The 27421-nt window shown below is 33.8% G+C and overlaps 2 long non-coding RNA genes across 2 annotated transcripts; one reads left to right on the top strand and one right to left on the bottom strand.

Moving 5' to 3' along the window:
• The first annotated feature begins 497 nt into the window (after nucleotides 1–497).
• Nucleotides 498–27113, top strand: LOC143244602 (uncharacterized). Its single transcript, XR_013025223.1, has 2 exons — nucleotides 498–716; nucleotides 23655–27113. It is a non-coding gene; the product is annotated as an uncharacterized LOC143244602 (long non-coding RNA).
• Nucleotides 6281–17113, bottom strand: LOC143244769 (uncharacterized). The gene is made up of 3 exons (XR_013025324.1): nucleotides 16842–17113; nucleotides 12681–12816; nucleotides 6281–6415 (listed from the first exon to the last, which is right to left on the bottom strand). It is a non-coding gene; the product is annotated as an uncharacterized LOC143244769 (long non-coding RNA).
• Nucleotides 27114–27421: the final 308 nt, after the last annotated feature.

Raw genomic sequence — 27421 nt, 5'->3', positions numbered from 1 at the left:
GTAAGATTCCATGGTTATGTTATATGCATGTCTTAATCAAGTGTCCATATATTTAGTATTATTTATATTTAGTACATAACATCCATTGGTAGCTATTCTGTGTTTCAAGAACTAAGTCCAAAGTTTGATATTTAGTGTTGCAAGGGTTACCATGACTCCAAAATCTAGATGTTTCTTGTTGTTAGGATTAAAGCAATTAAAATATTTCTTCCAAATGCTATAACCTCACAGAACAAACATTTAATGAATTTCTTAATAGGCATACGCACAGATACACATTATATTTGGTATATTAAAAGTAAAATGATTATTACTCCATGATACCTTTCATTCATAAGGTTGTAAAGTCATGAATCACATCTTAGGGTGTGCGACGACCATTAAGTGACTGCTAACGTTCCAGCCAGCTCCTGTCTCTATGTGTTTTACCGAGCACATAAAATTAGGCGTGGCTACATCCCTGACTAGAAAATATTACGAACTGCCAGATACCGCCAAAGTGCACGTGCTGTAGCGTACACCAATAGTATGCATACACTAGCAGACAGTGGCGCCAGAACTGAGTCACGTCCGTCCTTGTGAGCTCTTTCCCGGAAGCCACTCATTTGTTCAGCTGACCAGGTGTGACGGTTTGTCTACGTAAGGCAAATGATTGGCGGTACTAGGAATGAAAATATTACTTCATTCAACCAGTAGCTTGCATGACACTAAGGAAAGTGAGTTTTATATTTAAGACTTGTCTCGTTTTATAAAGTATAGATCCCAGTATCAAGTTAGATTCAAATACTTCCGAAGCAGTTTTAAAGTTATAAATATCCCAGTCTGAGTTTATATCTCATTACTCAATTTTTTTAAGTGTTTAAGAAATGTAAATACGAGTATAACCAGAACTTTATTTATTTACCAGATCTGAGTATAGTATCTGTGATAGAGTTAAAATATACTTGAAATATTTAATACATACCTATGATAAGGTTAAAATCACTGTTGAAAGTAAATATGTGTTACCCACTAAGTTTATTTTTGTAAAAAACAAGTATACGAATACCTGTCATATGAACTGCAATGAAGAAAGGGAGTCTTTAGCCAACGCTAATATTTGATATGAGCGGCTTTGTATCTTTGTATTTCATGACATTTCTTTCCAATATTGGATACAAACAGCCTGGTATTGGCGTTACTTGTTTATATTAAAACATTAAGTTCCTGAGATGTCATTGGCTCCACCCCTGAAATAAATAAACAAAAGAGTTTATTGTTTGTTCGAAATTAAGCAAAGAGCTACACAGTGGGCTATCTGTGCTTTGTCCATCACGAGTATCAAAACCCGGTTTCTAACGGCGTGAGTCCGCAGACATACCGCTGTACTACTGAGTAGTTAGAACTGTTTCCAAGACATATTTAGTGTGTGTAGTCATTTTAAAGTACATGACGCTAACGGTATCATCCACTGCGTGCTGTCCGTAATCGAAATTCGATTGGACAATCATTCACTCAATACGAGACTTCGGAGAATGTGTAGACCAGTTTAGCACAGTGGAAATAATTGTCATCATCATTCATGCTTAACACACAGCAACAAAAAGTTGTAAGATGTGTCATCCATACATTTTGGCATTTTTTGTTACCATTCTGCATGATATAGAAGCATTGTTTCCTGTCCGAACCATAATTTCACACTGCTACATATAAGCATCACGTATGTGACAAAATATGAAGTTGTATATGGTATCAGATTCTCTCCAAACGAGCACACGTACACTCTTTACATGTGTGCAGGTTTAATGACACTCACGTGTGAAGTTAATATTGATCTGCATTAATTCGCTGGACTGGATTTTTTTTTTTTTTTTGCAAGCGAGCTGTTATGTGTCGCCGTGAGTGGAACGCAAACACACATTCCTGTTACATTACACAAAACTGCTTGGGAAATTTAAATTTAGAGCTGATCGTTTGATTTCTCATGATGCATCACGAAAAATATCTCAGTCCTCTATAGTATACGGAAGATGCAATCCAAATTCAATACGGCGTACTGAAATGACGTTTGCGAAACGTATGACATATGTTAAAGAAATTGAGCTAGAAAGCGACAGTGGTCGCTTCTAAACTTGTTGATCTTCCACAGATGTTCCAGTCTCAACTCAGTCAAGTAAGGGCATAAAAATTTATGTCGGATACACAACACTTGTATGTCGGTTACGACTCACACATTCTGCTGGTTTAGTAATGATATAAGATTCGCTACAGAGACGGAACGTGGGAAAAGCTCTTACAGTTAAGTAATAATTCTGTAAGATAAAAAGGAAAGGTAATCGGTAGAAAAGACAAAATCAGTGCCACAAACAGTGAGTTTAGGTGCTTTTGACCAAAAATAGAAACAAAACTTTGTACAGTCATCAGTTTGACTCTTATAGTAACATTACTAGGGGCTCAAATACTGTGATTCAGTCAAATTTATGTGACATGTTTTCGTTATTTAACTTTTAAGTATCGTGTTTCGTAAAAAAAAAAAAAAAGACATTTTACACTGAAAATGCGCAGTTTAAAACTTCATTCAATGAAAACGAACTTAAGATTATCTGAACAGGTTGACGGCCATTTTTAATTTGGAAATCATCTTGGATGTCTTTATTTGTGAGTTAGCTACAACTGTTTCATGTATTAGACAGTGAGACTCTGCCATTTTGAATTTTGAAACATTGATTCTTATGCATAAAGAGAAAAAGAAACATAGGCCTAGTTTATTTTCTGACATGAATGCTTTCAGGACCGACATGTATGGTTGGGATTGTATGATTTCCTATAAAATAGAAAACACATGACGAAGAAGAAAATGGATACTCTTATGACAGACACGAAATTACTGGAAAAGGTAGTGTCAGTGATGCGTTTCATCAAGATATTGTATATCTTGTATAAGGTAGATCCAATTGTATTTTTGGTTCAATGTGGCCCAATGCATGTACAGATCCTTTATCCATATCATCATCAGTACTTGTGCCAATTTCAGTGCTTTCAACACAACGTAAACAATGTTTACACTGAAATTCTCATCTTATTTTAATAAAACAGCAAGGACAAGGTGTTAGAACAACTCGAACTATCGTTTTAAGGGTATGTTAGACATATCAGAGATATGGCTTTAATTCACTGCTCTTACCTTTTCTAGAGTGGATGGCGTTTCTGCTTTTATCATGAAACCTTCTTTAGTCAAAACAAAATTGAAACCTCGTTCTGTACAATAAATAAAGAATTTAAATTATCCTGATATTTTTATCAAATCCACGTGTTTTAAAGAAACTGAAAATTTACAAACGTTCACTAACTATAACATTTTGTTCACTTGCTAAAGCATCTAAAAGTAACTAAAATGAAAAAGGTTTGGACTACATTTTAGTTGCGAATTGTAAAAATATATCAGCATGGATCATATGTGCTTTAGAATATATTATAATAATACTCACTTTTTATCTATTTTGAAAATGCTTTTGAATTTTAAAATCTAAGGATGTAAATATATTTTAATAGACGCTTTGTTCAACAACGTGTTTAAGCTTATCACTGTGTTTCAAAAGATGTTACGTTAGATCGTAGAATAAACATTATAAGTTTATTTAATGATGGTAATACTAGATAAGTACGGTAAAGGTGCCCTAACTAAATTAAAGTAAAAACAAACAAAAACGTACACAAGTGACAATGTTCATTTGTCTCTTTGTCGAATGTAGGCTATACATAACTAATGTTAAGCCTTAAACAAGTGGACTTAGAGATTTCGGTGTCTTCGAATACAATTATTTTGTATTATTGTAGAAATAACTTATTTAATGAAGTAATAATGCAATAAACATACCAATTTGATTCCAAATTGCAAGTATAATAACTATTTCATATAACCTTTAAGAATGTTGATTACTTGTTGACTACATCACGTATTAAAATAATATTAGGTTTATTACGGTAACTCCATTCTAACGGTTGAAGATGTTGAGTTTCAATAAAACAATATTGATTACACATCTAGTATTAACTCTACGATGTAACCAGGTATTGATTCCGCATCTAATAATCACTCCTTAATCTAGGAAAGTATTGATTACACAACTGGTATTAACTCTTGAATCTGAGAAATTATTGACTACACATCTGGTATTATCTCCTTAATATAAGAAAGTATTGACTACACATCTGGTATTATCTCCTTAAAATAAGAAAGTATTGACTACACATCCATTATTAACTCCTTAAAATAAGAAAGTATTGATTACATATCTATTATTAACCCTTCAATATAAGACAGTATTAATTACACATTTAGAATTAACTCTTTGATGTAACAAAGTATTGATTCCACATCTAATATTAACTCTTTAATCTAGGAAAGTATTGATCACAAATCTAATATTAACTCTTTAATCTAGGAAAGTATTGATCACAAATCTAATATTAACTCCTTAATCTAGGAAAGTATTGATCACAAATCTAATATTAACTCCTTAATCTAGGAAAGTATTGGATCACAAATTTAATATTAACTCCCTCATCTAGGAAAGTGTTGATCACAAATCTAATATTAACTCCTTCATTTAGGAAAGTGTTGATCACAAATCTAATATTAACTCCTTAACCTAAGAAAGTATTGATTACATATCTAGTATTAACTTCTTAATCTTGGAAAGTGTTGATTACACATTTAGAATTAACTCTGATGTAACAAAGTATTGATTCCACATCTAATATTAATTCTTCAATCTAGGAAAGTATTGATTCCACATCTAATATTAATTCCTCAATCTAGGAAAGTATTGATTCCACATCTAATATTAATTCCTCAATCTAGGAAAGTATTGATTCCACATCTAATATTAATTCCTCAATCTAGGAAAGTATTGATTCCACATCTAATATTAATTCCTCAATCTAGGAAAGTATTGATTACAAATCTAGTATTAACTCTTTGAACTAAGAATGTATTGATTACACATCCAGTATAAACTCTTTAATATAAGAAAGTATTGATTACAGATCTGGCATTAACTCCTTAATATAAGAAACTATTGATTACACATCTATTATTAACTCTTTAATATCAGACAGCATTGATTACACATCTATTATTAACTCTTTAATATCAGACAGCATTGATTACATAACTAGTATTAATTCCAGAATCTAAAAACGTATTAATTACACATCTATTATTAACTCCTTAACCTAAGAAAGTATTGATTGTTTACACATTAAATTTCAGAAACTCCATCCATACTGTTACATTGAATGAAGGAGTTGCAGCTAACAATCGTTAACATTAAAGCTATCTTTGTTCCACTCGGTGGTCAGATCTAAGATTTGAAGCAAATTTGAAACCAGTCTTATGAATATGATTACAAATTGAAGAGTGTCATAACGACCATGTAATTTGGTCCACTGAAAATAATTAAAGGATTCATGAATCCACCGACATCCAGGACAAAGATCTCCTGCTTGCATTGACATAGTTAAAAGATTAAGGATGATATGTCGTTTAGTTTTATATAACTTGGTATTTGTAACAATGATTTGAGACGAGTGTTGTTCAGCCTGCCTTAGACTGTCCAGAACATAGGAAAGTGAATAACAGCTAGTTAGAAGTAAACTACCAGAGTGGAAAGATTGCTATAAAAAACAACATTGACATCAAACAACATTCTTCAATCATGAATAACATTAAATTGCACATTGTAAAATTTGTTTAACAATATTAAACTGCACATTGTAAAATTTGTTTAACAATATTAAACTGCACATTGTAAAATTTGTTTAACAATATTAAACTGCACATTGTAAAATTTGTTTAACAATATTAAACTGCACATTGTAAAATTTGTTTAACAATATTAAACTGCACATTGTAAAATTTAGTTAACAATATTAATGTTGCTGTTAATTGTTGCAGTTTTTTATTCTGAATTGTTCATTTCTGGTTTTAATTACAGTCAACCAAACAAAGAAAAACGAGTTAACTTCTCTTGTTGTTTTTCAAATCATTCTTGTTTTGTTTTAACTTTCCTTAGATGCAGTAATATGATTTTAACGATGTCAAAGGACTGATGTAAGTTCTTTATATTTTGCTTTAGGTACTGAAAATGAAATCTGTAGATTTACGAAACATTTATTTCTGCCTTCGAATCTGTTATTATATAAATGTCATCTTTGTTCTTGTGATCTTACTTCGAACACATTGATTATAAACTATAATTATTATAAAAATAATTTGAAAAAGAATCACGTATTAACTTTCAATACATACTTAGATTTATTTTATCAAAAATATGTTACATCATATTACATTGTATTCAAATCTATTCAATACCAAGTTGAATATACTGCTGTTTTTCTCTCAACTTCACTTTGTTCAGGATGATGAAAAAATCTGTTTAATGAAAACTAAATTATTACACTGGGTAAACTTGTCAATTTTAAAAATCGAATAGTCAAACCTCTCTACAATATATATGTACTTTTGAGAATCACTTTTTAATTAACTATTATAAAAATCAATAACATTAATGTTTTGTCTATCTACATTATGCCACATACATACTCAGATTTATGTTTTCACTGATATAAATGTGTTATTATAGGGATACATCCATGTTCATGATTCAGACTTTACGTAAAGTTGATATAACTTGGATATATGTACACAAAAATCGATTTTTTTCAGGAAACATTACAATGTAGCTCTGGAAGTTATGCATGTACGATAAAAAGTTTAAAACTATTTTTTCCAGAAGGGTTTAATAAGATTTAGATTATTTGTTTTATTAGGAACTATAAACAATTCTATAAAAATACATTAAGTTACAATAATATATGCTACAGACTAGATTTTATGTTATTGATTCTCAGTTATTTAGAATCGTGCTATGATTAAGATTCAAACATTTTTGACATTTAAATACTCGACTCAACAAGCAACATCATATTCACTTTCAACATAAAAACATAAACGATATGTCAAAAATTATAATTCTCTCTGGTATCAAACTGTAGAGTACGCGTGTATTTACTGTTGTCTGTCAGTAGAAATTTGTTTGTTTGTGACAATGGTTTATTTGTGCTCTGCCACTGTGGTGGGTATCAATTACTGAATTTTAACTTAATAAACCAACAACTGCCACTGAGCCATTGAAGGTGACAGTGAAAATAAAAACAAAACGTTTATGGCATTATTGATAAGTCTGGTAGTTAGGGCTACCGACCCATAATCTACGGGTCGTGAGGTCGAAACCCGTCGCTGAACGTACATATCCGCAGGAGACTATATAATAAAATATGGATCTGATTATTCTTTTTTTTTTTGCGTTCTTTTACCACAAAAATTGCACTCCACACTTTCGGGTCGTTGTTGAATAGTCAAATCCCGCTATTTATTAATAAATAATAACCCAAGATCTGGCAGCAAGGGACGTTTTCTATCTACTCTGTTACATGAAAATTAGGAATGGTTAAAGCAAATAGACCTGCTGTAACTGTGCGCAGAATTCAAGACAGACAAAGAAAGTAACAAACGAATTGGTGAGGCTTAACTAAATTAGATATTATACTCGCAATACATGCATATATATTAATTTGACTTCCCTGCAACTGGAACTATACCGAAATCAAAGTATTCTTTAATAGTTATTAACACTGACCATAATAATTGTTTATTGGTTTTTAATGAGTTTCTGTAAAACATCAACCATTTAATCATGTATCATGTAAGATAAATTAATAAACTTACGAACGAAAACAAAAATATCAATACTTATTTCAAGGTTGTCAATGAACTGTTACGTTTACCATCCGCAGTTTGTTTTGAAGATTTATTGAATAAATTATCTAAACTCTTCTGCTAGTGTAGTGAAGGCAACAACATGAGTAAAACAATTCTATAATTATGTGATAACGAATATACAAGCAAAAGTGTAAAATAATTACTGTAACAATACAATTGTATAGATTCCAAAAACGTGTGAGAGATTAACAGATTGTAAAACAAACTCCAAAATGTCAAATTAATACATAAATAAAAATCTTTATAAATACAGTAGAAAATTTGACAATATTCCATGGGAAACATCACACTCTGTAAAGTAAATTATATTATTTATCCCGCACTGATAGAAAATAAATTGATTTTAGGACATAGTTATCGGGTGTATCTGTGACAAGAAACCAATAGCTTTAGTTTGAAAAACACTGATCCGTTTCGCCAATCGTTTCATAAAACACGGTGGATGGTAATAAAACATTTCGGTATTTCTAAGAGCTACATCAACAGAACTGTTAAATGTACAAAGAGAAAAAAACGGGCCCGACATGGCCAAGTGTGTTAAGGCATTCGACTCATAATCCGAGGGTCTCGGGTTCGAATCCCGGTCGCACCAGACATGCTAGCCTTTTCAGCCGTGGGGGTGTTATAATGTGACGGTCAATTCCACTATTTGTTGTTAAAAGAGTAGCCCAAGAGTTGGTGGTGGGTGGTGATGACTAGCTGCCTTCCCTCTAGTCTTACACTGCTAAATTAGGGACGGCTAGCGCAGATAGCCCTCGAGTGGCTTTGTGCGAAATTCAAAAACAACAACAACAACCTACGCCCCAAATCCTTCATTATGAGTGTAAGAGTTGTTGTTAGTCTTAGGAGTGGATAATTTTTCAGCTGTGTTCTTGCCATATTAAATATCGTGTAGCTTTGCGCAAAATTCATTAAATAAACACACAATAATATATATGTGCTCACCTGTTGCGCAGGCTACTAGTTTAAGCTAATTTCCTTGAAAACAATGTGTAGGTTGTATCATTTTACTGATTTTGTTTGTTTTTGAATTTCGCGCAAAGCTACACGAGGGCTATCTGCGCCGTTCCTAATTTAGCAGTGTAAGACTAGAGGGAAGGCAGCTAGTCATCACCACCCACCGCCAACTCTTAGGCTACTCTTTTACCAACGATAATGTGATTGACCGTCATATTATAACGCCTCCACGGCTGAAAGGGCGATCATGTTTGGTGCGACGGGGATTCAAACCCTCGACCCTAACTTTATTGAAAATCAGGTAATAAAAACTTAAATATTTCGACATTTCTAGTTGGGGAATTTTTTCTAGAAAAATCCATGGATTTTTTTTCTCCTTTTAACTCAAAATAATTAAATTAATAAATTAATTTTCAAGACGTTTGAAGTCAATTTTGTTAAATTTATGGGTAATTTGTATTCACTTTATGCCCGCTACATCTATTGCAAACAATGCACTTCGCTTAATGTCAGATCTCACCATGCCGACTGAATTAGAACTATGATGGGATTGATGTCTTCCTCTAGGGCTTTTATTAAATCCAAATCTTGAAATTAATACTGCCATAAATTCTATACCCATATTTACCCTGTGTTAGACATTTTGTGAAATGTTTAGAATTGTGTATCATTTTCTTATCATTTAAAGTGTTTCTCGCTAATAATACAATTTTTTTTAAAACATAAAGTTTTAAACATTTATTGAAATCGTCAATGAATTTTATAAGTAAGTTCATATCGAAATTTGCGCGATGAGTATATGTCAATAATATGCAGTAAAACTAATTTTTAGTTTGAAAATGAATTCTACTATGTAATTCTATGTAATGCCTTTTTATTTTGTCTTCATTAGAAATGATTTCTGTTTTTAAATGCTTGTTGTAGCCGTAGTAAATACAGGGTGTTCCGAAAGCCACTGTGCAGTTTTGTAATCATATTTTATTCAGTCTATTTCAAGCCAGCAACTGATAGCGGTGTTTAAAAACAAAATAAGAAGGATCCAGGCCTGTATTGATGCCAACAGGGGTCACTTTCAACATTGTTTATAATTGTCATTCATATTTACCTCCTGTATTCTATATTGAAACATGTCTGTTAATAAATATATAAGTGCACAGAGACTTTCCGAACACCCTTTATTATTTGATGTATATATTTAAAACGGTAAGGGTAGAGAAAATTTTATGTAGAGGAGCGAACAACGTTTCGACCTTCTTCGGTCATCGTCAGGTTCACAAGGTCGAAACGTTGTTCGCTCCTCTACATAAAATTTTTTCTACCCTTACCAGCCGTTTTTAAATATATATTTTTTTTCTACAAGTGGGTTTTCTCGTCATCACTGATTATTATTTGATGTATTTAACATTATTAATATTGTCTTAATTTTTGGCTTTAGTGTTACAGTGTCGGTCTTTCTGTACTTTTTAATTTTAATTTTTGGGTTTAAATGCTAATATAAATTTCAGCTGAAGATATGATAAGAGAGGGAGATAACCTGATATAAAACTTTCAACCTTAACATTGTATTATACACACGTAAGTTGAATAAAAAGGTTAAAACCCCCTATGGCTGTGTGGCCCGGCATGGCCAAGTGTGTTAAGGCGTGCGACTCGTAATCTGAGGATCGCGGGTTCGCATAACCCGTCGCGCCAAACATGCTCGCCCTTTCAGCCGTGGAGGCGTTATAATGTGACGGTCAATTCCACTATTCGTGGGTAAAAGAGTAGCCCAAGAGTTGGCGGTGGGTGGTGATGACTAGCTGCCTTCCCTCTAGTCTTACACTGCTAAATTAGGAACGGCTAGCGCGAAATTAAAAAAAAAAACCCAAACCTATGACTGTTCTTAATTTATATTCAGTCATTTTTTATTGACTATCACCAAACCTGCAGTACTAAACGTTTTCAATAGTGTCGTGTCTCAAACCTTGGATCTATCAATTCGCAGGTAGATACGTAAGCCTCTAGGTCACGATCGTACTATAAACATATACTTAAATACATTTTTATATTATGTATGGTTTGACAACAACCCCTTCTCCTCTTTCTTTGAATATTTAAATGTTATCCTTTTTGTACATCATATGGTAGTTACTTACACATCGTATGGTAGTTACTTACACATCATATGGTAGTTACTTACTGGTTAATAATACAAATGTCACTTCTAAAAATTGCTTATTAAAGGGTTTTAAAGACATGTTGTTTCATATAACAAGATTCTATTACAAAAAACAAAAACAAATATATTTCATGCTTTCTCATCACTGATTTACTATTGAAAAAAAATAATATACATTCTGAATTTCCTGCTCTTCGGGCCTCCCCACTGGCACAGCGGTATGTCTTTGAATTCGCACGGCTAAAAACCAAGTTTCGATACCGGTGGTGTGCAGAGCACAGGTAGCCCTTTGTGTAGCTTTGTGCTTAATTCTAAACAAACATAACCCGGCATGGCCACGTGGTTAAGGCGCTCGCCTCGTAATTTGATGGTCGCGGGTTTGAATCCCCGTTTCCCCAAACATGCTCGCCCTTTCAGCCGTGGGTGTGTGAGAAAAGTGACGATCAATCCCACTATTCGATGGTAAAAGAGTAGCCCAAGAGTCGGCGATGGGCGGTGATGACTAGCTGCCTTCCTTCTAATTTTACAGTGCTAAATTAGGGACGGCTAGCGCAGATAGCCCTCGAGTAGTTTTGCGCACATTTCAAAAACATACATACATAAATGACTGTGTAAGAGAGAGACCCTCACGGCTCATATCAATATTCGTCTTATTTTATTTACCATTATCTATTGTTAAATTATCATTATTTATTAATCACCCTATATGTTTCAACGGTAACTTGGTGAGAGTACTTAACTTCTTTTCTTCCATGTATTTGACAACTTTACTGTGTTTGTTCACGTTGTATTCTTGCCTAGATAAGGGAATCGTTGTGATGTCCAGCAATGTTTGTCCCGATCACGATCGCTGATTAATATTTCCCGTCACTATTTTACTATGAGCACATACATTTACAATGTATAATTACAATGTCTAACTCACGGGTTAAATGGTCATTCTTTCTGCAATTAAAACTGTTAACTGATTGTTTTAGAGGTTTTGTTTGCAGGTTAATTATGGTTTTCATTTCTTTTGTGATAAATACAAAACTACTTGATGGGCTATCTGAGCTATTTTTATCGAGATGAGCCCTCAGAGTTATTTTTGAGCCACGGGGTCCAGAGTATTCCATTTGGTGTGATAAAATGTGGAACCGTGGTTCTGTATTAATGACTGAACAATGGTGTATGGAGACGCTTGACTGCCATTTTGAAGAAAGTCTTTATTTCGAATCGAATACTTTGAATTTTGATTATATATATTAAAACCTTGCAGAATTTAAAGCCTTCGACAAAAAAATGCATTATTAATTTTATTTTGTTCTCTTTAATTAATATTAAGTAATTAATCATTTCGTTTCTCGAAGCAAGTCAAACGGAAATAGTTGTATGCACAATAAATGTAAGATCATATCTAACACCTTCCATCGGAGAGTGTTCCCTTTGCACACGCTACCATTTATTGTTCGATTATCATTAGTACCGCATTTATTTTCTATTCCAGTTAAACACCACTAATTAGGTAAATCTATAGACCCTAGACTTTACTCAACGTCTTAAGTGGCTTATATTTTATTGCAACGATCAATCCAGGCATTATCCAAACACTGGAATAGTAAAAACAGATCTAGCTACGAAGATATCCCAAAATGATTTTCTCTGACTACCGTCACTAGTCCGTTACTTATATCACATTATTAACAAATAATTTCGATAATACTTTATATAACTTAAGAAAACGAGAGCAATCTAACCCACCTTACATTTGCACTTCCTTGTCCATGATTACTGATAAAAGGCGTAATTTTCTTAAACCGGTATAACTCAGTGACGAGCGTCAATCTAATGGCAGATTGGGCATCCAATTAATTTCAATATATGGACAACTTGTTCGCTGAGTAATGGAGAAGAATTAGTTAGTAACATCAGAACAACATCGTCTTCAAATTACGTAAAAGTCAAAGCACCATATATACAGAAAACATTTAAACATTGTAAACAAATCTAACGTTGTGCTACTGTTCCTTTTTGTCAGAGTAATTAATGAGATTTGCTTTTCCCCCAAATTCGTATAATCCAACATTCACGCATGGTGAAAAAATAAAAAAACTGGGCTTCATGTTTGAGTTTAACGAACTAAGCTACATTTGAGTTTTTTTTTTGGCTTTGGTTTTTGTTTTGAATTTCACGCAAAGCTACACGATAGCTATCTGTGCTAGCCGTCCCTAATTTAGCAGTGTAAGAGTAGAGGAAAGGCAGCTTGTCATCACCACCCACCGCCAACTCTTGGGCTACTGTTTTACCAACGAATAATGGGATTGACCGTCACATTATAACGCCTCCATGGCTGAAAGGGCAAGCATGTTTGGTGCGACCGAGATTCGAACCCACGCCCCTCGGATTATGAGTCAAACGCCTTAACACGCTTGGCCATGCCGGGCCTTATAAGAAAAGCATAATCGATGGACTTTTGTTTATGTGTTTATATTGTAACTATGTCGGTTTATTCAGTTTAATAAAATACATGAAATAAACTAGATTATAAGTTAGGCATTTTGATGATGGGATGTGACATTATTAATTTATTAATATTTTTAACTACAATAATCATCTTGTTTGTCGAAGTTACGATAATTATAATCAATTGAATTATTAATGATTTTATAAACTAGTTAATCTGGAAGTTTAGTGGTGGAAATTCTTAAAATTAAAAGTTTTAACAATGTTAAATTATTAAATAGAAATATCCCAAATCAACGTCTTTGAAATCTTTAACAAGTAAATAAGAAGCGATTTTATAGTTGGTAATAAAGACGAATTTCCATTAGATTTTCGAACATCAACGTACCAGAAGATTTTATGTTCAGATGTAGACATGTCTTTTCTACTGGTTTACCCCTGACATTGGACAGTTATTGGCGATAGTGACACTATCCAACTTCCTCGTGTCTTTAACTTTTTACGAACAATTGGCCTTTTTAATTCTATTTCAATCTTTTATCCCACTTTTGGACATTATTTCGTCTTAACAAGATTTAGGTTTATAATTTATATCAGTTTTATTTTTACATTTTTGCCAGTTGTTTGGCGTATTTAGCCTAGTGGCTTTGCGCCAATAAACCCCAACCAACCATGTTCGCCCCCCGCTAGTATAGCGGTAAGTCTATGGATTTACAACGCTAAAATTAGGGGTTCGATTCCCTTCGGTGGGCTCAGCAGAAAGCTCGATGTGACTGCTATAAGAAAAACACACACAAACACACACTCAACCATGTTCAGATGCATTTAAAAGAAAAATGGTTGATTCACAATATTTAACGACCACTGACCACGATGTTATTTACCTAAATAATTATTATAAATAAAACCACAAGTTCCAAATTAAATCTTTTTATAACCTTTCTTTAATTATATCTGGTCATGCTTTTAATGTTTTTTCTTAGCCTATTATATACATTCATTTTTAAATACCACTTACCTTTAACACAAAACATCACCAAAATCTTAGACCGATGAAGTCCGACGAATGTTTGACAGATGAATTATTTTGTCGTTCGCCTCCCCACATTACTTGACACTAATACAATTTTTGTGTAACAATATGACACAAAAATGTGCTAGTGCCAAAAAATGGGAGAGTGCAAAATGAAACTAATGGGTTGTGGTCCTTTTAGAAGGTAATCATTTTGATTTTAATTCTTCAATCCGAATCGAAGTTGTTGTTTTTAACTTGTCGTTTTTCCTCTTCTTGTTTTCCTATAATGTCTCCTGTTTTGTGTGTTCTTTTTGTTGTATTTTGTCTTAGCTCGTGGTGCTCTGTCCAATGAGGAGAATCGAACACTGCAATTTAGCGCTTTAAGCCCCTAAACTTTCCGTTGACCATCTTGGGGACCTTTTTTAAATATTTATTCCCTTTAAGCTTCTAAACTTTCCGTTGACCATCTTGGGGACCTTTTTTTAAATATTTATTCCCTTTAAGCCCCTAAACTTTTCGTTAACCATCTTGGGGACCTTTTTTTAAATATATATTCTCTTTAAGCTCCTAAACTTTCCGTTGACCATCTTGGGGACCTTTTTTAAATATTTATTCCCTTTAAGCCCCTAAACTTTCGTCGACCATCTTGGGACTTTTTCTTAAATATTTATTCCCTTTAAGTCCCTAAACTTTCTGTCGACCATCTTGGGGACCTTTTTTAAATATTTATTCCCTTTAAGCCCCTAAACTTTTCGTTAACCATCTTGGGACCTTTTTTTAAATATATATTCTCTTTAAGCTCCTAAACTTTCCGTTGACCATCTTGGGGACCTTTTTTAAATATTTATTCCCTTTAAGCCCCTAAACTTTCGTCGACCATCTTGGGGACTTTTTTCTTAAATATTTATTCCCTTTAAGTCCCTAAACTTTCCATTGACCATCTTGGAGACCTTTTTTTAAATATTTATTCCCAACAATTATTGTAAACAAAACATTCAGAATAAAACAAATGCAACTGTTAACGTTTCAAAACCTTGAGGTCTCCCCAAGTGAGTAATAGGTTATGGAATTACATCGTTAACATCCTGGTTTGATTATTCGCTGCGGAAAGATCACAACTGGCTCATTGTGCAGCTTTGTTCCAGAACAGCAACAAAAAACAACAGCCAAACACTTATTAGTCGTAACACATTATCACACTGTAGCAAAATCATGCAACCCTTCCTTGACTATTAAGACCAGTAACCCACAATATAAGTGGTTATTAGGACTAAGTTAGAGAATCCGAGACATGACTTCTTGCTACTTGTACAAGCGTTATCGTAGAATTCATGTATTCCTTTATATGAAGCACAGTTACCTTTACATTAGGCTCATATTGCATAAATAAGTTTCGTTACATTGGATAAGAATTATTAAGGTATCCTCCTGTGTTCATATACGTACCAAGGGATCGTCATATGTTAGTATTATGATACCATTATTATTCTTTGATTGGAAGGTATCGTACATTAAGTACAATTACCTTAGGATATTTCTAAGATCTTGATTGTGCAGCACTGTCATGCCCGGTTTGAAAAAAACTATAATCCAAGTGTCATTTTCCTTACTAGGTGCTGAGTTTTATGCTTGCTTGTCAATGTATCCTTTATCTCTGACACCCGAGAACCCACGACTTTAAAATTTATCAGTGAATTCTTATGTGCCAAGGACAATGGAATCACTTTCCCCTGTAATTTATCACTTCATATTTGAACTCGTCAATTATTCATGAACTGATCTGTGACGTTCTATATAATAAGATGCATATTTACAACTTGTTTTCTTGTATTTACAGCAGGTATCGAATGCAGATGTGTAATGTTATAATCTCGCGGCCTTACCATTGAGCGAAGTAGAGATGAGATGTAGTTAATAACTTAAGGAAGGATAGTATTAAAAAGCTACAGAAAAGTAGAAGAGAGATAGTACGTTACGGTTAACACATTGAAGTTCAGTCTGATTAAATCAAACTGTGCTAAATATAATTAAAGTTCGTTTGATGTTACTTTTTATCCCGAAATGCAGTATGAGGATTTCGCTACGATTGAAGACAAAATAGTATATTATACGCTATTCTTTTCCTATTATTTCATACCAATTACACAGAGCTTCAATTTGGTTTCTTGGATTTAACTTCATTTATATTTGTGCACACACAAACATTTCTGGTGTGTGAAGAAATACTGTACAGTAAGAGTGAAAAAAATACGTATCACATTATACAGCACATAAAATAATCTGTCATGACATTTGCCTGTCGATATCAAACTATGTCACAAAAAAAATGGTTGCAAGTTAACTTAAAATATCAAAGTTGATTTTGAAAGTGAACATTTTTAGTAAACTTGACTGAAGATAACGTGGAGATAAACTTAAGAATGTTACAGAAGATGTTAACTTACCTGAAACTGTTTTGTCTACTGCCAGCCTGTAAACTATGAGCCGAGAAATAGCTACGAGTGCTGGTATGGATCCTGTTTCTGGCACTGTTACGTTTCTGCTCACTTTGATAGTGTCTGTTCAGCTATCAAGCTATGTATGTTCAGCTGTCGGTGAAATAAAAAAAAACAACATTCGAATGATTCCGTGAAGACACGTGAACAAACACAGGGTGCGAATCACTCAAAGTATAAAATGCATGATATTCAACGAGAAAAATGGGCGTGATATACAAGCACAGTATGAGCCATTGCGAAAGAGAAATTCCTAATACCTGGACATTGTGGACTAATGGCTTCCGGGTAATGGTCTCTTTCGTCATATACGCAATAGGCAAGCTTTAATGACATCAACTAATAGTAATAAGTCATTCTAATTGGACCCTTGACTTGTGAACGAGTAATACACTATCAAAGTTGTAACACAGTTAAAGTAATGAACTAATAGTATTTTTTCACTTAAATGGGCTTACAGTTATTATTTTGTGGGTTACGGATAAGGCTGAAATTGGGTGAAACCCAGTATAAATTTAATAAGCATCTATAAAAAATTTAAAGAAATTGACCCAAACATGACTCCTACATTTTAAAGGTGGTTCACAGATAATGAAATTGACCGTAACATCAACTTGGATATAATTTGAATATAAACACAATTAGGTCTTTTATACAACCTGCGATTAGCTTCCTTACTTATGTTCGAGCATTTGTTTTATAAAAAAATTCTAATAATTCACAGAACATCTACATTTACTATTTTAACAAAACTTTAAAATAGTACTCGTATTAAATAATGTAAACATCCGTTTTCTTTGTTTTTTAATCCCAAAGTTACACAATGTGTGCTGTGTCCAAAACGTATATCGAAAACCAATTCTCAGTGTCATAATTCCTAACAGTTACCGGTGTGCCGCTGGGTGTTGGCGGGAAGGAGAAAGCAACATTTACTGAAAGTTAACATCCAATTATCTTCATTTGTTTTACTGCAATAAGTGACGTTTGTTCCTTACAAATATTATTTCATTTCTTGACTACGAATTTAAACAAAAATCACTGAAAACTGTTTTTATCCATGAAACCACAGATATATACCAAAGAAACTGTGACTTTAATGGCACAGTCACAGCGTGTTTGACATGTTCGTTAAAGTCATTTAGTAAAAGTCCCTTTCCACCAGCTGCATGTCTGCGGACTCACACCTTTAGAAACCGGGTTTCAATCCCAGTGGTGTGCAGAGCACTACTAACCAATAGAGTAGCTTTGTGCTTAATTACAAACAAATGAAAACATTTAGTGAGTTTTACTGTCAGTTTTGTACCACGAGTGTAGCCAAGTAATAAGAATAGAAACCACTGAGAAATGTTTCTGGGATAGTGATATGTAAAACTTTAAATATTATCTATAAAGGTCACACGATCAATTGCTTTATGTGTACACTCATGGTACTAACGTGATTCAACGTAGATGCTTGGTTCGGTGTCTGTTGTAAGATCTTTGAGGGCCTCAGAATAACGTTTTTAAAGGTGTGCATACAAACGTTGATTTTTTTTTGTGTGGTATTTTGACATATTAATGTTTGAATGTTGAAGCCTGCCATTTGTTGATAATTGTAATCCTACAATTTAAAATAAGGACTGTTTTCGGATATTCGCATTAAGCTATTTAAAGGTTATCTATGTTTGTCGTCCTAAATTGTTTAAAAGATAGACCAGAGGAAAGTCAACTGGTCAACATCCCCCACAATCAACTTCTAGACTATTCTTTAATGATAGAATATTGGGATTTCACAATAGTTATTTTAATGCACGCACTGGACAAAAACATTGGACCCGTCGTTCCAGAGTCCGACTAATTACTGGATCACGCTAGGCTTTTAAAATAATATACAAACTTAACAGCATCTGAAATATACGATCAAACGTACTGGTCTAAACGCCTTAATCGTTTGCTGTAGTTAAGAAAGTTGATATCTTCAATGCTGTACTAATGAGTTTGAATTTAGTATAATAAAGGGTTAATTGCATAACTTAACGTGATTTGTTTCGAATATTAGATGATCTAATCCAATAAAGTTAAAAATCGTTTGTACTTCATCATATATTTTGTTAATTTCGCACAAAATACGCACACAAGTTAAAGTTTATGCTATACAAAAACTTGAGCCCCAGTGGCACAGGGGCATGTTTGTGGACTCACACCGCTAGAAACCGAGTGTCGATACCCGTGGTGGGCAAACCACAGATAGCCCATTGCGTAGCTTTGTGTTTAATTCCAAACAATCAATCAATCAAAAACTTGGAAACGTTTTCACTGGTTTCTGTTGCTTCATCCGGTCCAGTCTGTTAAAGTTGTTTTCATTAATCACTTTGGCCCGGCATGGCCAAGGGTGTTAAGGCATTCGACTCGTAATCCGAGAGTGTCGGGTTCGAATCCCGCTCGCACCAAACATGCTCGCCCTTTCAGCCGTGAGGGCGTTATAATGTGAGGTCAATCTCACTATTCGTTGGTAAAAGAGTAGCCCAAGAGTTGGCGGTGGGTGGTGATGAGTAGCTGCCTTCCCTCTAGTCTTACACTGCTAAATTAGGGACGGCTAGCGCCGATAGCCCTCGAGCAGCTTTGCGTGAAATTCAAAACAAATAAAACAAACATTAATCACTTAGAGTAATAGAATGCAGTAAATATTTCATTTCACAAACAGTACGATCCAAAAAGTACATTGGATCAGATAGCCTTGTCATTAAACTATTTCTGAAAAATAACTTTCAGAGTTTCTCATGACTGGCAGAGATGAATCACTTTTGTTGATGTGCAAAATTATCCGAGCAAACGAGAATAACGCCCAGTGTTAGACGCTGTTTCTGTATTTTGTGCACGAAGTGAAGTTGGCTCATTTTAAATTATTTGAATGTCAGAAAATTACCAATTTTAAATGTGATGTACATAGAAAACTACATCAGATATTTTCTCCTTTTATTGCTTGAACTGTTAAAAAATTGTTTACTAATTTATTTCTTCGTGTATATGATTACGAAACTTATTGTACTCTGAGAGCATATATCACATAAATCTGTACTAACACCTGCGTTTATTAATGTAATATACATTTATACGGCCGGTTGATAATGTGAACTACCCATCGGTTGTTTCAAGACAGGGTACTGTTCATTTTCCCAAATGTACACAAAACAGAGCATGGTAACTTTAATCATCTTGGTGTGCACAAGTAATTCTAAGTTTATATCACACGATGAAACTGTTGGTTATAAAGTTGAGTTTATTAAATGGAATTGTTTAATATTTCTGAAAAATAATGATTGATGTTTCAGTTTCTTAATGTCCTTTGGAGTACATTGTTTTCAAGACAAATAATGACCCACTGATGCAAACAATTACACGTTATCATTACTGATCATGATATATAACATGACATCTGAGTTTTTATTCTCTCTGAGTAGATGACGAGTAATCTACAAAGGTCAAAGGTCATGGAATTTACATTCTGCAATTCTTTTAGAAACAAATTACCTTAATAAGGAATTCTGATTTAGAACGCAGACTCTCCTCATTGTAAAACAGCGCACATCTCCTAGAACTCGATCAGCAAGCAGTGCTCAGATGAAACCTGTATGTAGAGATGTCCAACCGCTCTTCACAGCACAAGAGAAACCACGGATTTGGATTCAAGCCGTGATTTCTTCCAGTGCCATTAAGAGCGGTAAGTAAGGCACAATTTTAACAACGAGAACACTAGAATTAAGATTTCTTTCGTTACGTTCGTACAATTGCATCTTTCTGAAGATCTTACAGAGTATATTAGCATGCTGAAATAAGGAAAGGTTCAGGACACATGAAAGTCCTTTACATCTGTTTCTTAAGTTTTACGTCTTTAATGGAAACATTTTACGAGAAGTCACTTGTGGTACCTGAACAACTTTTTTTCACAGCTCTACACAACGTAGTCGAAGATTAACGAAACGATTCACTGCTGGTTATTCTCAGAATCTCAACCATAAATGTTAACTTCTAAAGTAAAACGTACTCGAAACCAACTACTTAATAGGGTCTACTGAAAAGTAAAGAAACGTTTTAGGACAAATCAGAAGGCTAGGGGTGGAGTTATTTCACGGTGTCATAACCTTTCAAGGTCAGTCAAGAAATACTTTGTATATTTTTTTTCAGGTAATAACTGTTTAATATAATGGTTGGGAGGGGTAGATAGAGGAAGACTCTTCATGCGTCAGAAAGTAGAAAAAGTGCTATTACAATTGGTAGAGTGAACACAGTACGACGAAGTCAAGATCAGTGCGTAATCCGTAATACAATGCATAGTTTACAAAATTAATGTCCAAACTATATTACGGAACTATAGTAAGATACAGAATTAAAAACAAATCGTAATAATTTTTGTAGTATAAGTTCAAAGTTGTCTCACTGTTGAACAGCACGGAGTTAAAAACTAGCTTCCAAGGTTCGATTCCCCGCGGCAGACAAAGCAAATAGTCTAATGTAGCTTTCTTTTAAACACAAAATTATTTCGACACTCAGCACGATGTCCTGAAATATTACATTTTAAAAAAATTACGTTCGGTTAGCTATGCGGTGGTTCAGCTGTTAAGTCTGCGACCTTCTAACGCTAAATATTAGGTTTCGATATCATTTGCGAGCACAAAACAGACGGCCTATTTATATCTTTGTGCTTAAATAGAAGCAAATATGTTAGAATATAATAATCTTTAATTATATTGAAATTCATTTAAATGAATCAAACGATATAAAAAGTTTTGTAAATGGTATCAGGCCATGTTGTATTTCGTTCAGTATGTTATCTCATAAGGCAGTGTTTTATATTAGACGAAACCGTATCCATGTGTCTCAGAACGGCTGGTATGGATTTTAACACTTTTATCGATAAGGAGAGAACAACGTTTCGACCTTCATTGGTCATCAATAAAAGTGTTAACATCCATATCAGCCGTTCTGAGATACATTTTTATTTCAAGTAGGTTTCTAGTCAGCAAGAAACCATATCCAGTTGAGCTGAATATTAAAAAAAAAAAAAAGTTTAATTACAAACGTCAAGCCATTTCTATTTAAGGTTATACCAGTGCTTATAGCTGATATGAAATTATACCAGACATTCCTCGAATAAGTTATAGAATATGTATTAATGTTTTATATGGAGTCAATACCTATTTTATTTTACCCAAACAGGTTACTGAATATGACATCGTATTTTGTTCAAAATCAATGTCTAGGACGATTATTATAAAGGAAACTATACACTGGAAATAATAATTTGTTCACAAATTTCCTTGTCCAACTGGAACCACGTTTTATCAGAGACACATTAAGGATCATAAATGTTAGTTAAGAACGGGATGTTACACAAACTGTTCAGAACTTTGTATTTCTCAATCAGCACAACAGACCAAGTGTTAAATGAATCTATTGTTATAATTATTTCTTACACTTATTGATCTTCGACAGATCGTAAGCGTTCAGTCATTTTGTTCGAGTCATCGATCTTGTATTTTTGATACAGAGAAATAATAGAAAAAACAACCACAGACTGCAAAAAAACAACAACAGAGATTTTGATATGCAGTGTAATATGACTTTGAAATACCTTGTGTAATGTATCCAAATATTCCTATATAAAACGTATGCTTATCATGTGTGTGAGTGTTTATTTGGTTAAATTATTTACCCTGATACGTAATCAGTTTAATCAATCGCTGTATACCTTTAATTTATATGCGGGCTGTATTGCTGTTTGGACCACCTCGCTTACACTAGAATTAAAAAATTCCATAGAAACCATAACTAGTTGGTGTAATAATTGGGAGTAGCTTTAAAATTACTCAAAACAACAGGAATTATATTTATGTGTAGCCTCAACAAACATTCCGAAAATGTCAAAAAGGTTAAAATCAAATTAAACAATTCTGAAACGAAAGTTCGCCCCATAGCCAAGTTGCTGGGTATAACCTTTAACAGCCGTCTTACATGGACTGAACACTTCAAGCACGTTCAAAAATCCATCAGTAACCATATTTCACGTTTAAGGTTAATCACAGGAAGAAATAAAGGTTGCAAACCAGAAATACTGATAAAAATCCATCGATATATATTCGGGTTTGGTTTGTTATCGCGCAAAGCTACACGAGGACTATTTGCGCTAGCCTTTACTAATTTAACAGTGTAAGACTAGAGGGAAGACAGCTAGTCTTCACCACCCAACGCCAACTCTTGGGCTACTCTTTTACGAAAGAATAGTGGGAAAAGCCGATACATTATAACGCCCCCACGGCTGAAAGGGCGAGCATGTTTTGTGTGGCGAAATTCGAATCCTCGGCCCTCAAATTATGAGTCGAGTGCCTTAACCACTTGGCCATGCTGGGCCCCTCAATATATATACGAGTGTCATCTTAAACATGTCAAGTAAAATCAAATTGCAATTACAAAATAGAGTTTTTAAATTAGCTTTAAGACTTTAAAAATTTGCTTCAATAAGTTATTTATATAAATATGTAACATTCAAACAATAAACGAAAGATTAACATCCATTACGCTTAAATACTATGATAATGCAGAAAAAAACCTCCGAGCTGCCGCTTTCCTACAATGAAAAGTGCATCGTACAAACAATATTCCCATACAATGAAAAGTGCATCGTACAAACAATATTCCCATACAATGAATACTTAGCCACAGAAGATACCTAAAACACTTGAAAAGTATATTAATCCGTTTATGTTGTTTCTTTTTCAACTCCAGGCACAGGATATGAGGACTAATCGGCGCCTGTCCTGTGGAAGTGGGTTCTCTCGTTTCCCTATAGGCACTCTTGGATCCCAGCCACCAGATGACTCTGGTAAAAGGACGTCTGATGAGACAAATTTTGTTCGAATCCTATCGACCTGCATCTCATCAACGTCACATCATCAAAGCCGTCATCATCACCGAAGACACTTAGTCTTCCCTCTGTCTCTACATCCAGCATACATTCGCCAAATTGGTTGGTTAACAAACATAAAAAATTGCTAAAATTATAATTATTAATTCCCGATCTTTTAAAAAACTTAAAACCTACAAGTGCGGGAAAATAACGTTATCCCTGAACACCACAGTTTTGGAAAGTGTTATATCTTTTCTTTCAAAAAACTAAATGTCTGCCACGATTTTTGTGTTTATATATATATATACATGTGCTTTAAAACAATATTTTCAAGTAATTTTAACCAATACATTTTCTGAATTACAGGAGTGGTCAGACTGCAGTATTTTCTCTCAATTATTTTACAAATACACAAAAAAGTGCTTACGTATGACGTTCTGCTCAATGCCCTGTGCTGTCAGACATGCAAATGTTTATTAATTGGCGTATTAGATATATATCGATACTTATAACTGCAAGATATAAAAAACAAAAACGTACATAGTTTTAAAATGTAACATCATTTTTGAGGAACACCGCATGTTGCCGAATATATAACATTCCATTCACACTTGCACCTACAAATCATTGACTTTTTACCATGATTTAACAAACAAGGCACAACTTATGGGTTATAAAGCTCTGTCAATAAGGAAATGTTTTCATATAAATCTCTTCGCAACCCAAACGTGGTACTCGAACCACTTTTTTCAATTGTTATATTGTATAATTGATGGGATTCGTTATATTAGTTTATGAAATATAAGGATAAACTGTAGAGCTATCTTATGTTAAAGCTTATTGAAGTATCAGTGATTGATATATAGGATTGAATCATACAACACGTTGGGGACAAGTCAAGGTCGTATAACAACATAGAATAACATTATGTTTTGAAACTTCAAGGGACCTATTGTTCCATCTTGGCTCTCCCATCCTCTAAAGTAAACTAAAAGTATTAAATTAATAATATTGTAAATCTTAAAGCAAGCCCTTATCATTCATATACTTACCAATTATTCTCTCAGACTCCCTTAAACTTATTGTCTCTACATTATTCAAAGGCAATTCAAAAGGCCAACCACCATGTTAGAAAAATAAAACTGTCTTAACTGAATGGCTACCACCATGCCAACGTTTATATATTTCTCAGTCAGATTTATTCTTGTCTTTCTTTTTCAAGAGAAAACAATTTTTAGGATCTTAATTTGTCCTCATACGACAGCGCCTTCATCCCAGGTAATATTTTAGCAACCATCCTCAAAATCCTGTCCAACAATTTAATATCCTTCCTAAGGTAAGGAGCTTAAGAATGGATGATCCAAATATGGCCTCACCAACAATCTGTATAATGAAATTATAACATTTCTTATTCAATAGATCTGTAGATACAAACTAAGGTCATATAAGTCCTGCCACCAGCAATAGCACACTGCTTGGATTTCATAAAAGACTCATTGACTCTTACACCAAGATCCCTTTCTTTCATAACACTGTTCAGGTTATTCCTATCAGATTGCCCCCCAGTGGCTCAGCGATATGTCTACGGACTTATAACGCTAAAAACCGGGTTTCGATACCCGTGGTGGGCAGAGCACAGATAGCCCATTATGTAGCTTTGTGCTTAATTCAAAACAACAACTTATCAGATTATACTTATAATTTAAATTGCGATAACTCACATGCCTTATCTTTCCTTTATTATAACTAAAACCCATCTATTATTTCTTTGCTCAACTCCCTAAATGATTCTGCGAATTATCAGCATCCTCTCCACAGCTAACAACACCAAAGATATTAATATCACTTGCTACAAAGATGTTACGATAATACACTTTGAAATTGTCAAGGTTTGTCAGTTGCAGTTTTTGACTGTCTAACCTGCCGAGCCATTGACATTATACATTCGCACACTTATACCAGTATTTATTACAAAACATTTATAACTGCAAGTGCACAAACAAAAATAAAATTTTACGCCCCTAAGTCCCTCTAGAATAAAAATAAACAAAGCCTTATTAGATAAAGCATTATTTAAGACGAAATATTTCTTTTGGGTTACGTTATGCGTGTAAGTAGGTTAGTAAAATAAAAGAAAACAACGAATACTTAATCAACCAGCGTTAAATGACAGAAATGGCTGTGTAGAAACTGATAACATGATAAAAATAGGTATGCTAATGGCAGAAAGGAAAATAAGCCATTATTCATATATCCCTTCCAATCAAATGGTCCAGAAACAGACATATAAAAAAAATTAATTAGCTCTAACTATGCCCGGCAAGGCCAGATGGATTAAGGCGTTTGACTCGTAATCCGAGGGTCGTTGGTTCGAATCCCAGTCGCACCAAGCATCCTCGCCCTTTCAGCTGTGGGGGTGTTATAATGTTACGGTCAATTTCACTATTCGTTGGTAAAAGAGTAGCCCAAGAGTTGGCGGTGGGTGATGAAGTCTAGCTGCCTTCCCTCTAGTCTTACACTGCTAAATTATGGACGGTTAGCGTTGATAGCCCTTGAGTAGCGTTGCGCGAAATTCAAAATAACAAACAAATAACAAGCTCCAACTATCACATGCGACAAGTGAAAATTATGGTCACAATGACGTGCGCATAAGTTTACCTTCGGAAAATAACAAACTCTTATGTATGTTAATAAACGAAACGAGAAAAGAAGAGACATATTTTTAAAAGTTGTGCAGAATTAATTGTATGGAAGTTTTATATCCATAAATAAAAATAATGTCAATAACAATACATAGAAACGTACAAACGGAAAAGTTTATAGAATTAATTATATTTGATGTAATTGTATGGGAAAGACGTACTAACACATATTTTCCATCTTAGGTAATACCCCAAATTCAAGTGGAAACGTGACTTTGTTCAACAATGTTCAATATTGTTGTAATTATGCAATTTAAATGACCTTTCACAAACGATTGTTTTTGGTCAAAAGATAATTAAAAGGTACAACTTATTCATTAGAAAACTTATCAGTAATAAATAAATTGAAGGTAGTTTTTATGTGTCATGTCATTGGGAAGTGCTAGTAGTGAGAACGTAGCAAATTGTTTGTTTTTATAACTATGCTGTGGACGTCAAAGATAAAAACTCTTAATTTTATTGTTATAAGCCCTCAAACTTCGCCACTGGGAGTGAACTTTGAATTAGCTAGCTCACATTCAAGTTACGAAAGCGGTTTATAGATTAGCTATGGGCTAAGATATTAAAAATAAGTCTTTTATTTTTTCATATGTAATTTTATGACAGTAAATAAAGTCAATGACTTTTAAAAGGGAATTCAAACTTTTTTAAATATTAGATTCTGAGCAATAAGATAATTACTGTTCATGAAAATATTGAAAGAAAGCTTATTGAAAATCTGATCTAAAAAACATTTAATAATCTGAATGACGGTTAAACATAAACTTATGTAACACATCCCTATTTAAATCTGTTAGACACCGGGCCCGGCATGGCCAAGCGTGTTAAGGCGTTCGATTTATAATCTGATGATCGCGGGTTCGAATCCCGGTCGCACCAAAGATGCTTGCCCTTTCAGGCGTGAGGGCGTTATAATGTTACGGTCAATCCCACTATTCGTTGGT

The sequence above is a fragment of the Tachypleus tridentatus genome, chromosome 1 (genome assembly GCF_004210375.1).
Source record: "Tachypleus tridentatus isolate NWPU-2018 chromosome 1, ASM421037v1, whole genome shotgun sequence".
Taxonomy (NCBI): domain Eukaryota; kingdom Metazoa; phylum Arthropoda; class Merostomata; order Xiphosura; family Limulidae; genus Tachypleus; species Tachypleus tridentatus.
The sequence above is the reverse complement of the archived record's forward strand: the minus strand, read 5'-3'. Positions and strand labels throughout refer to the sequence as shown.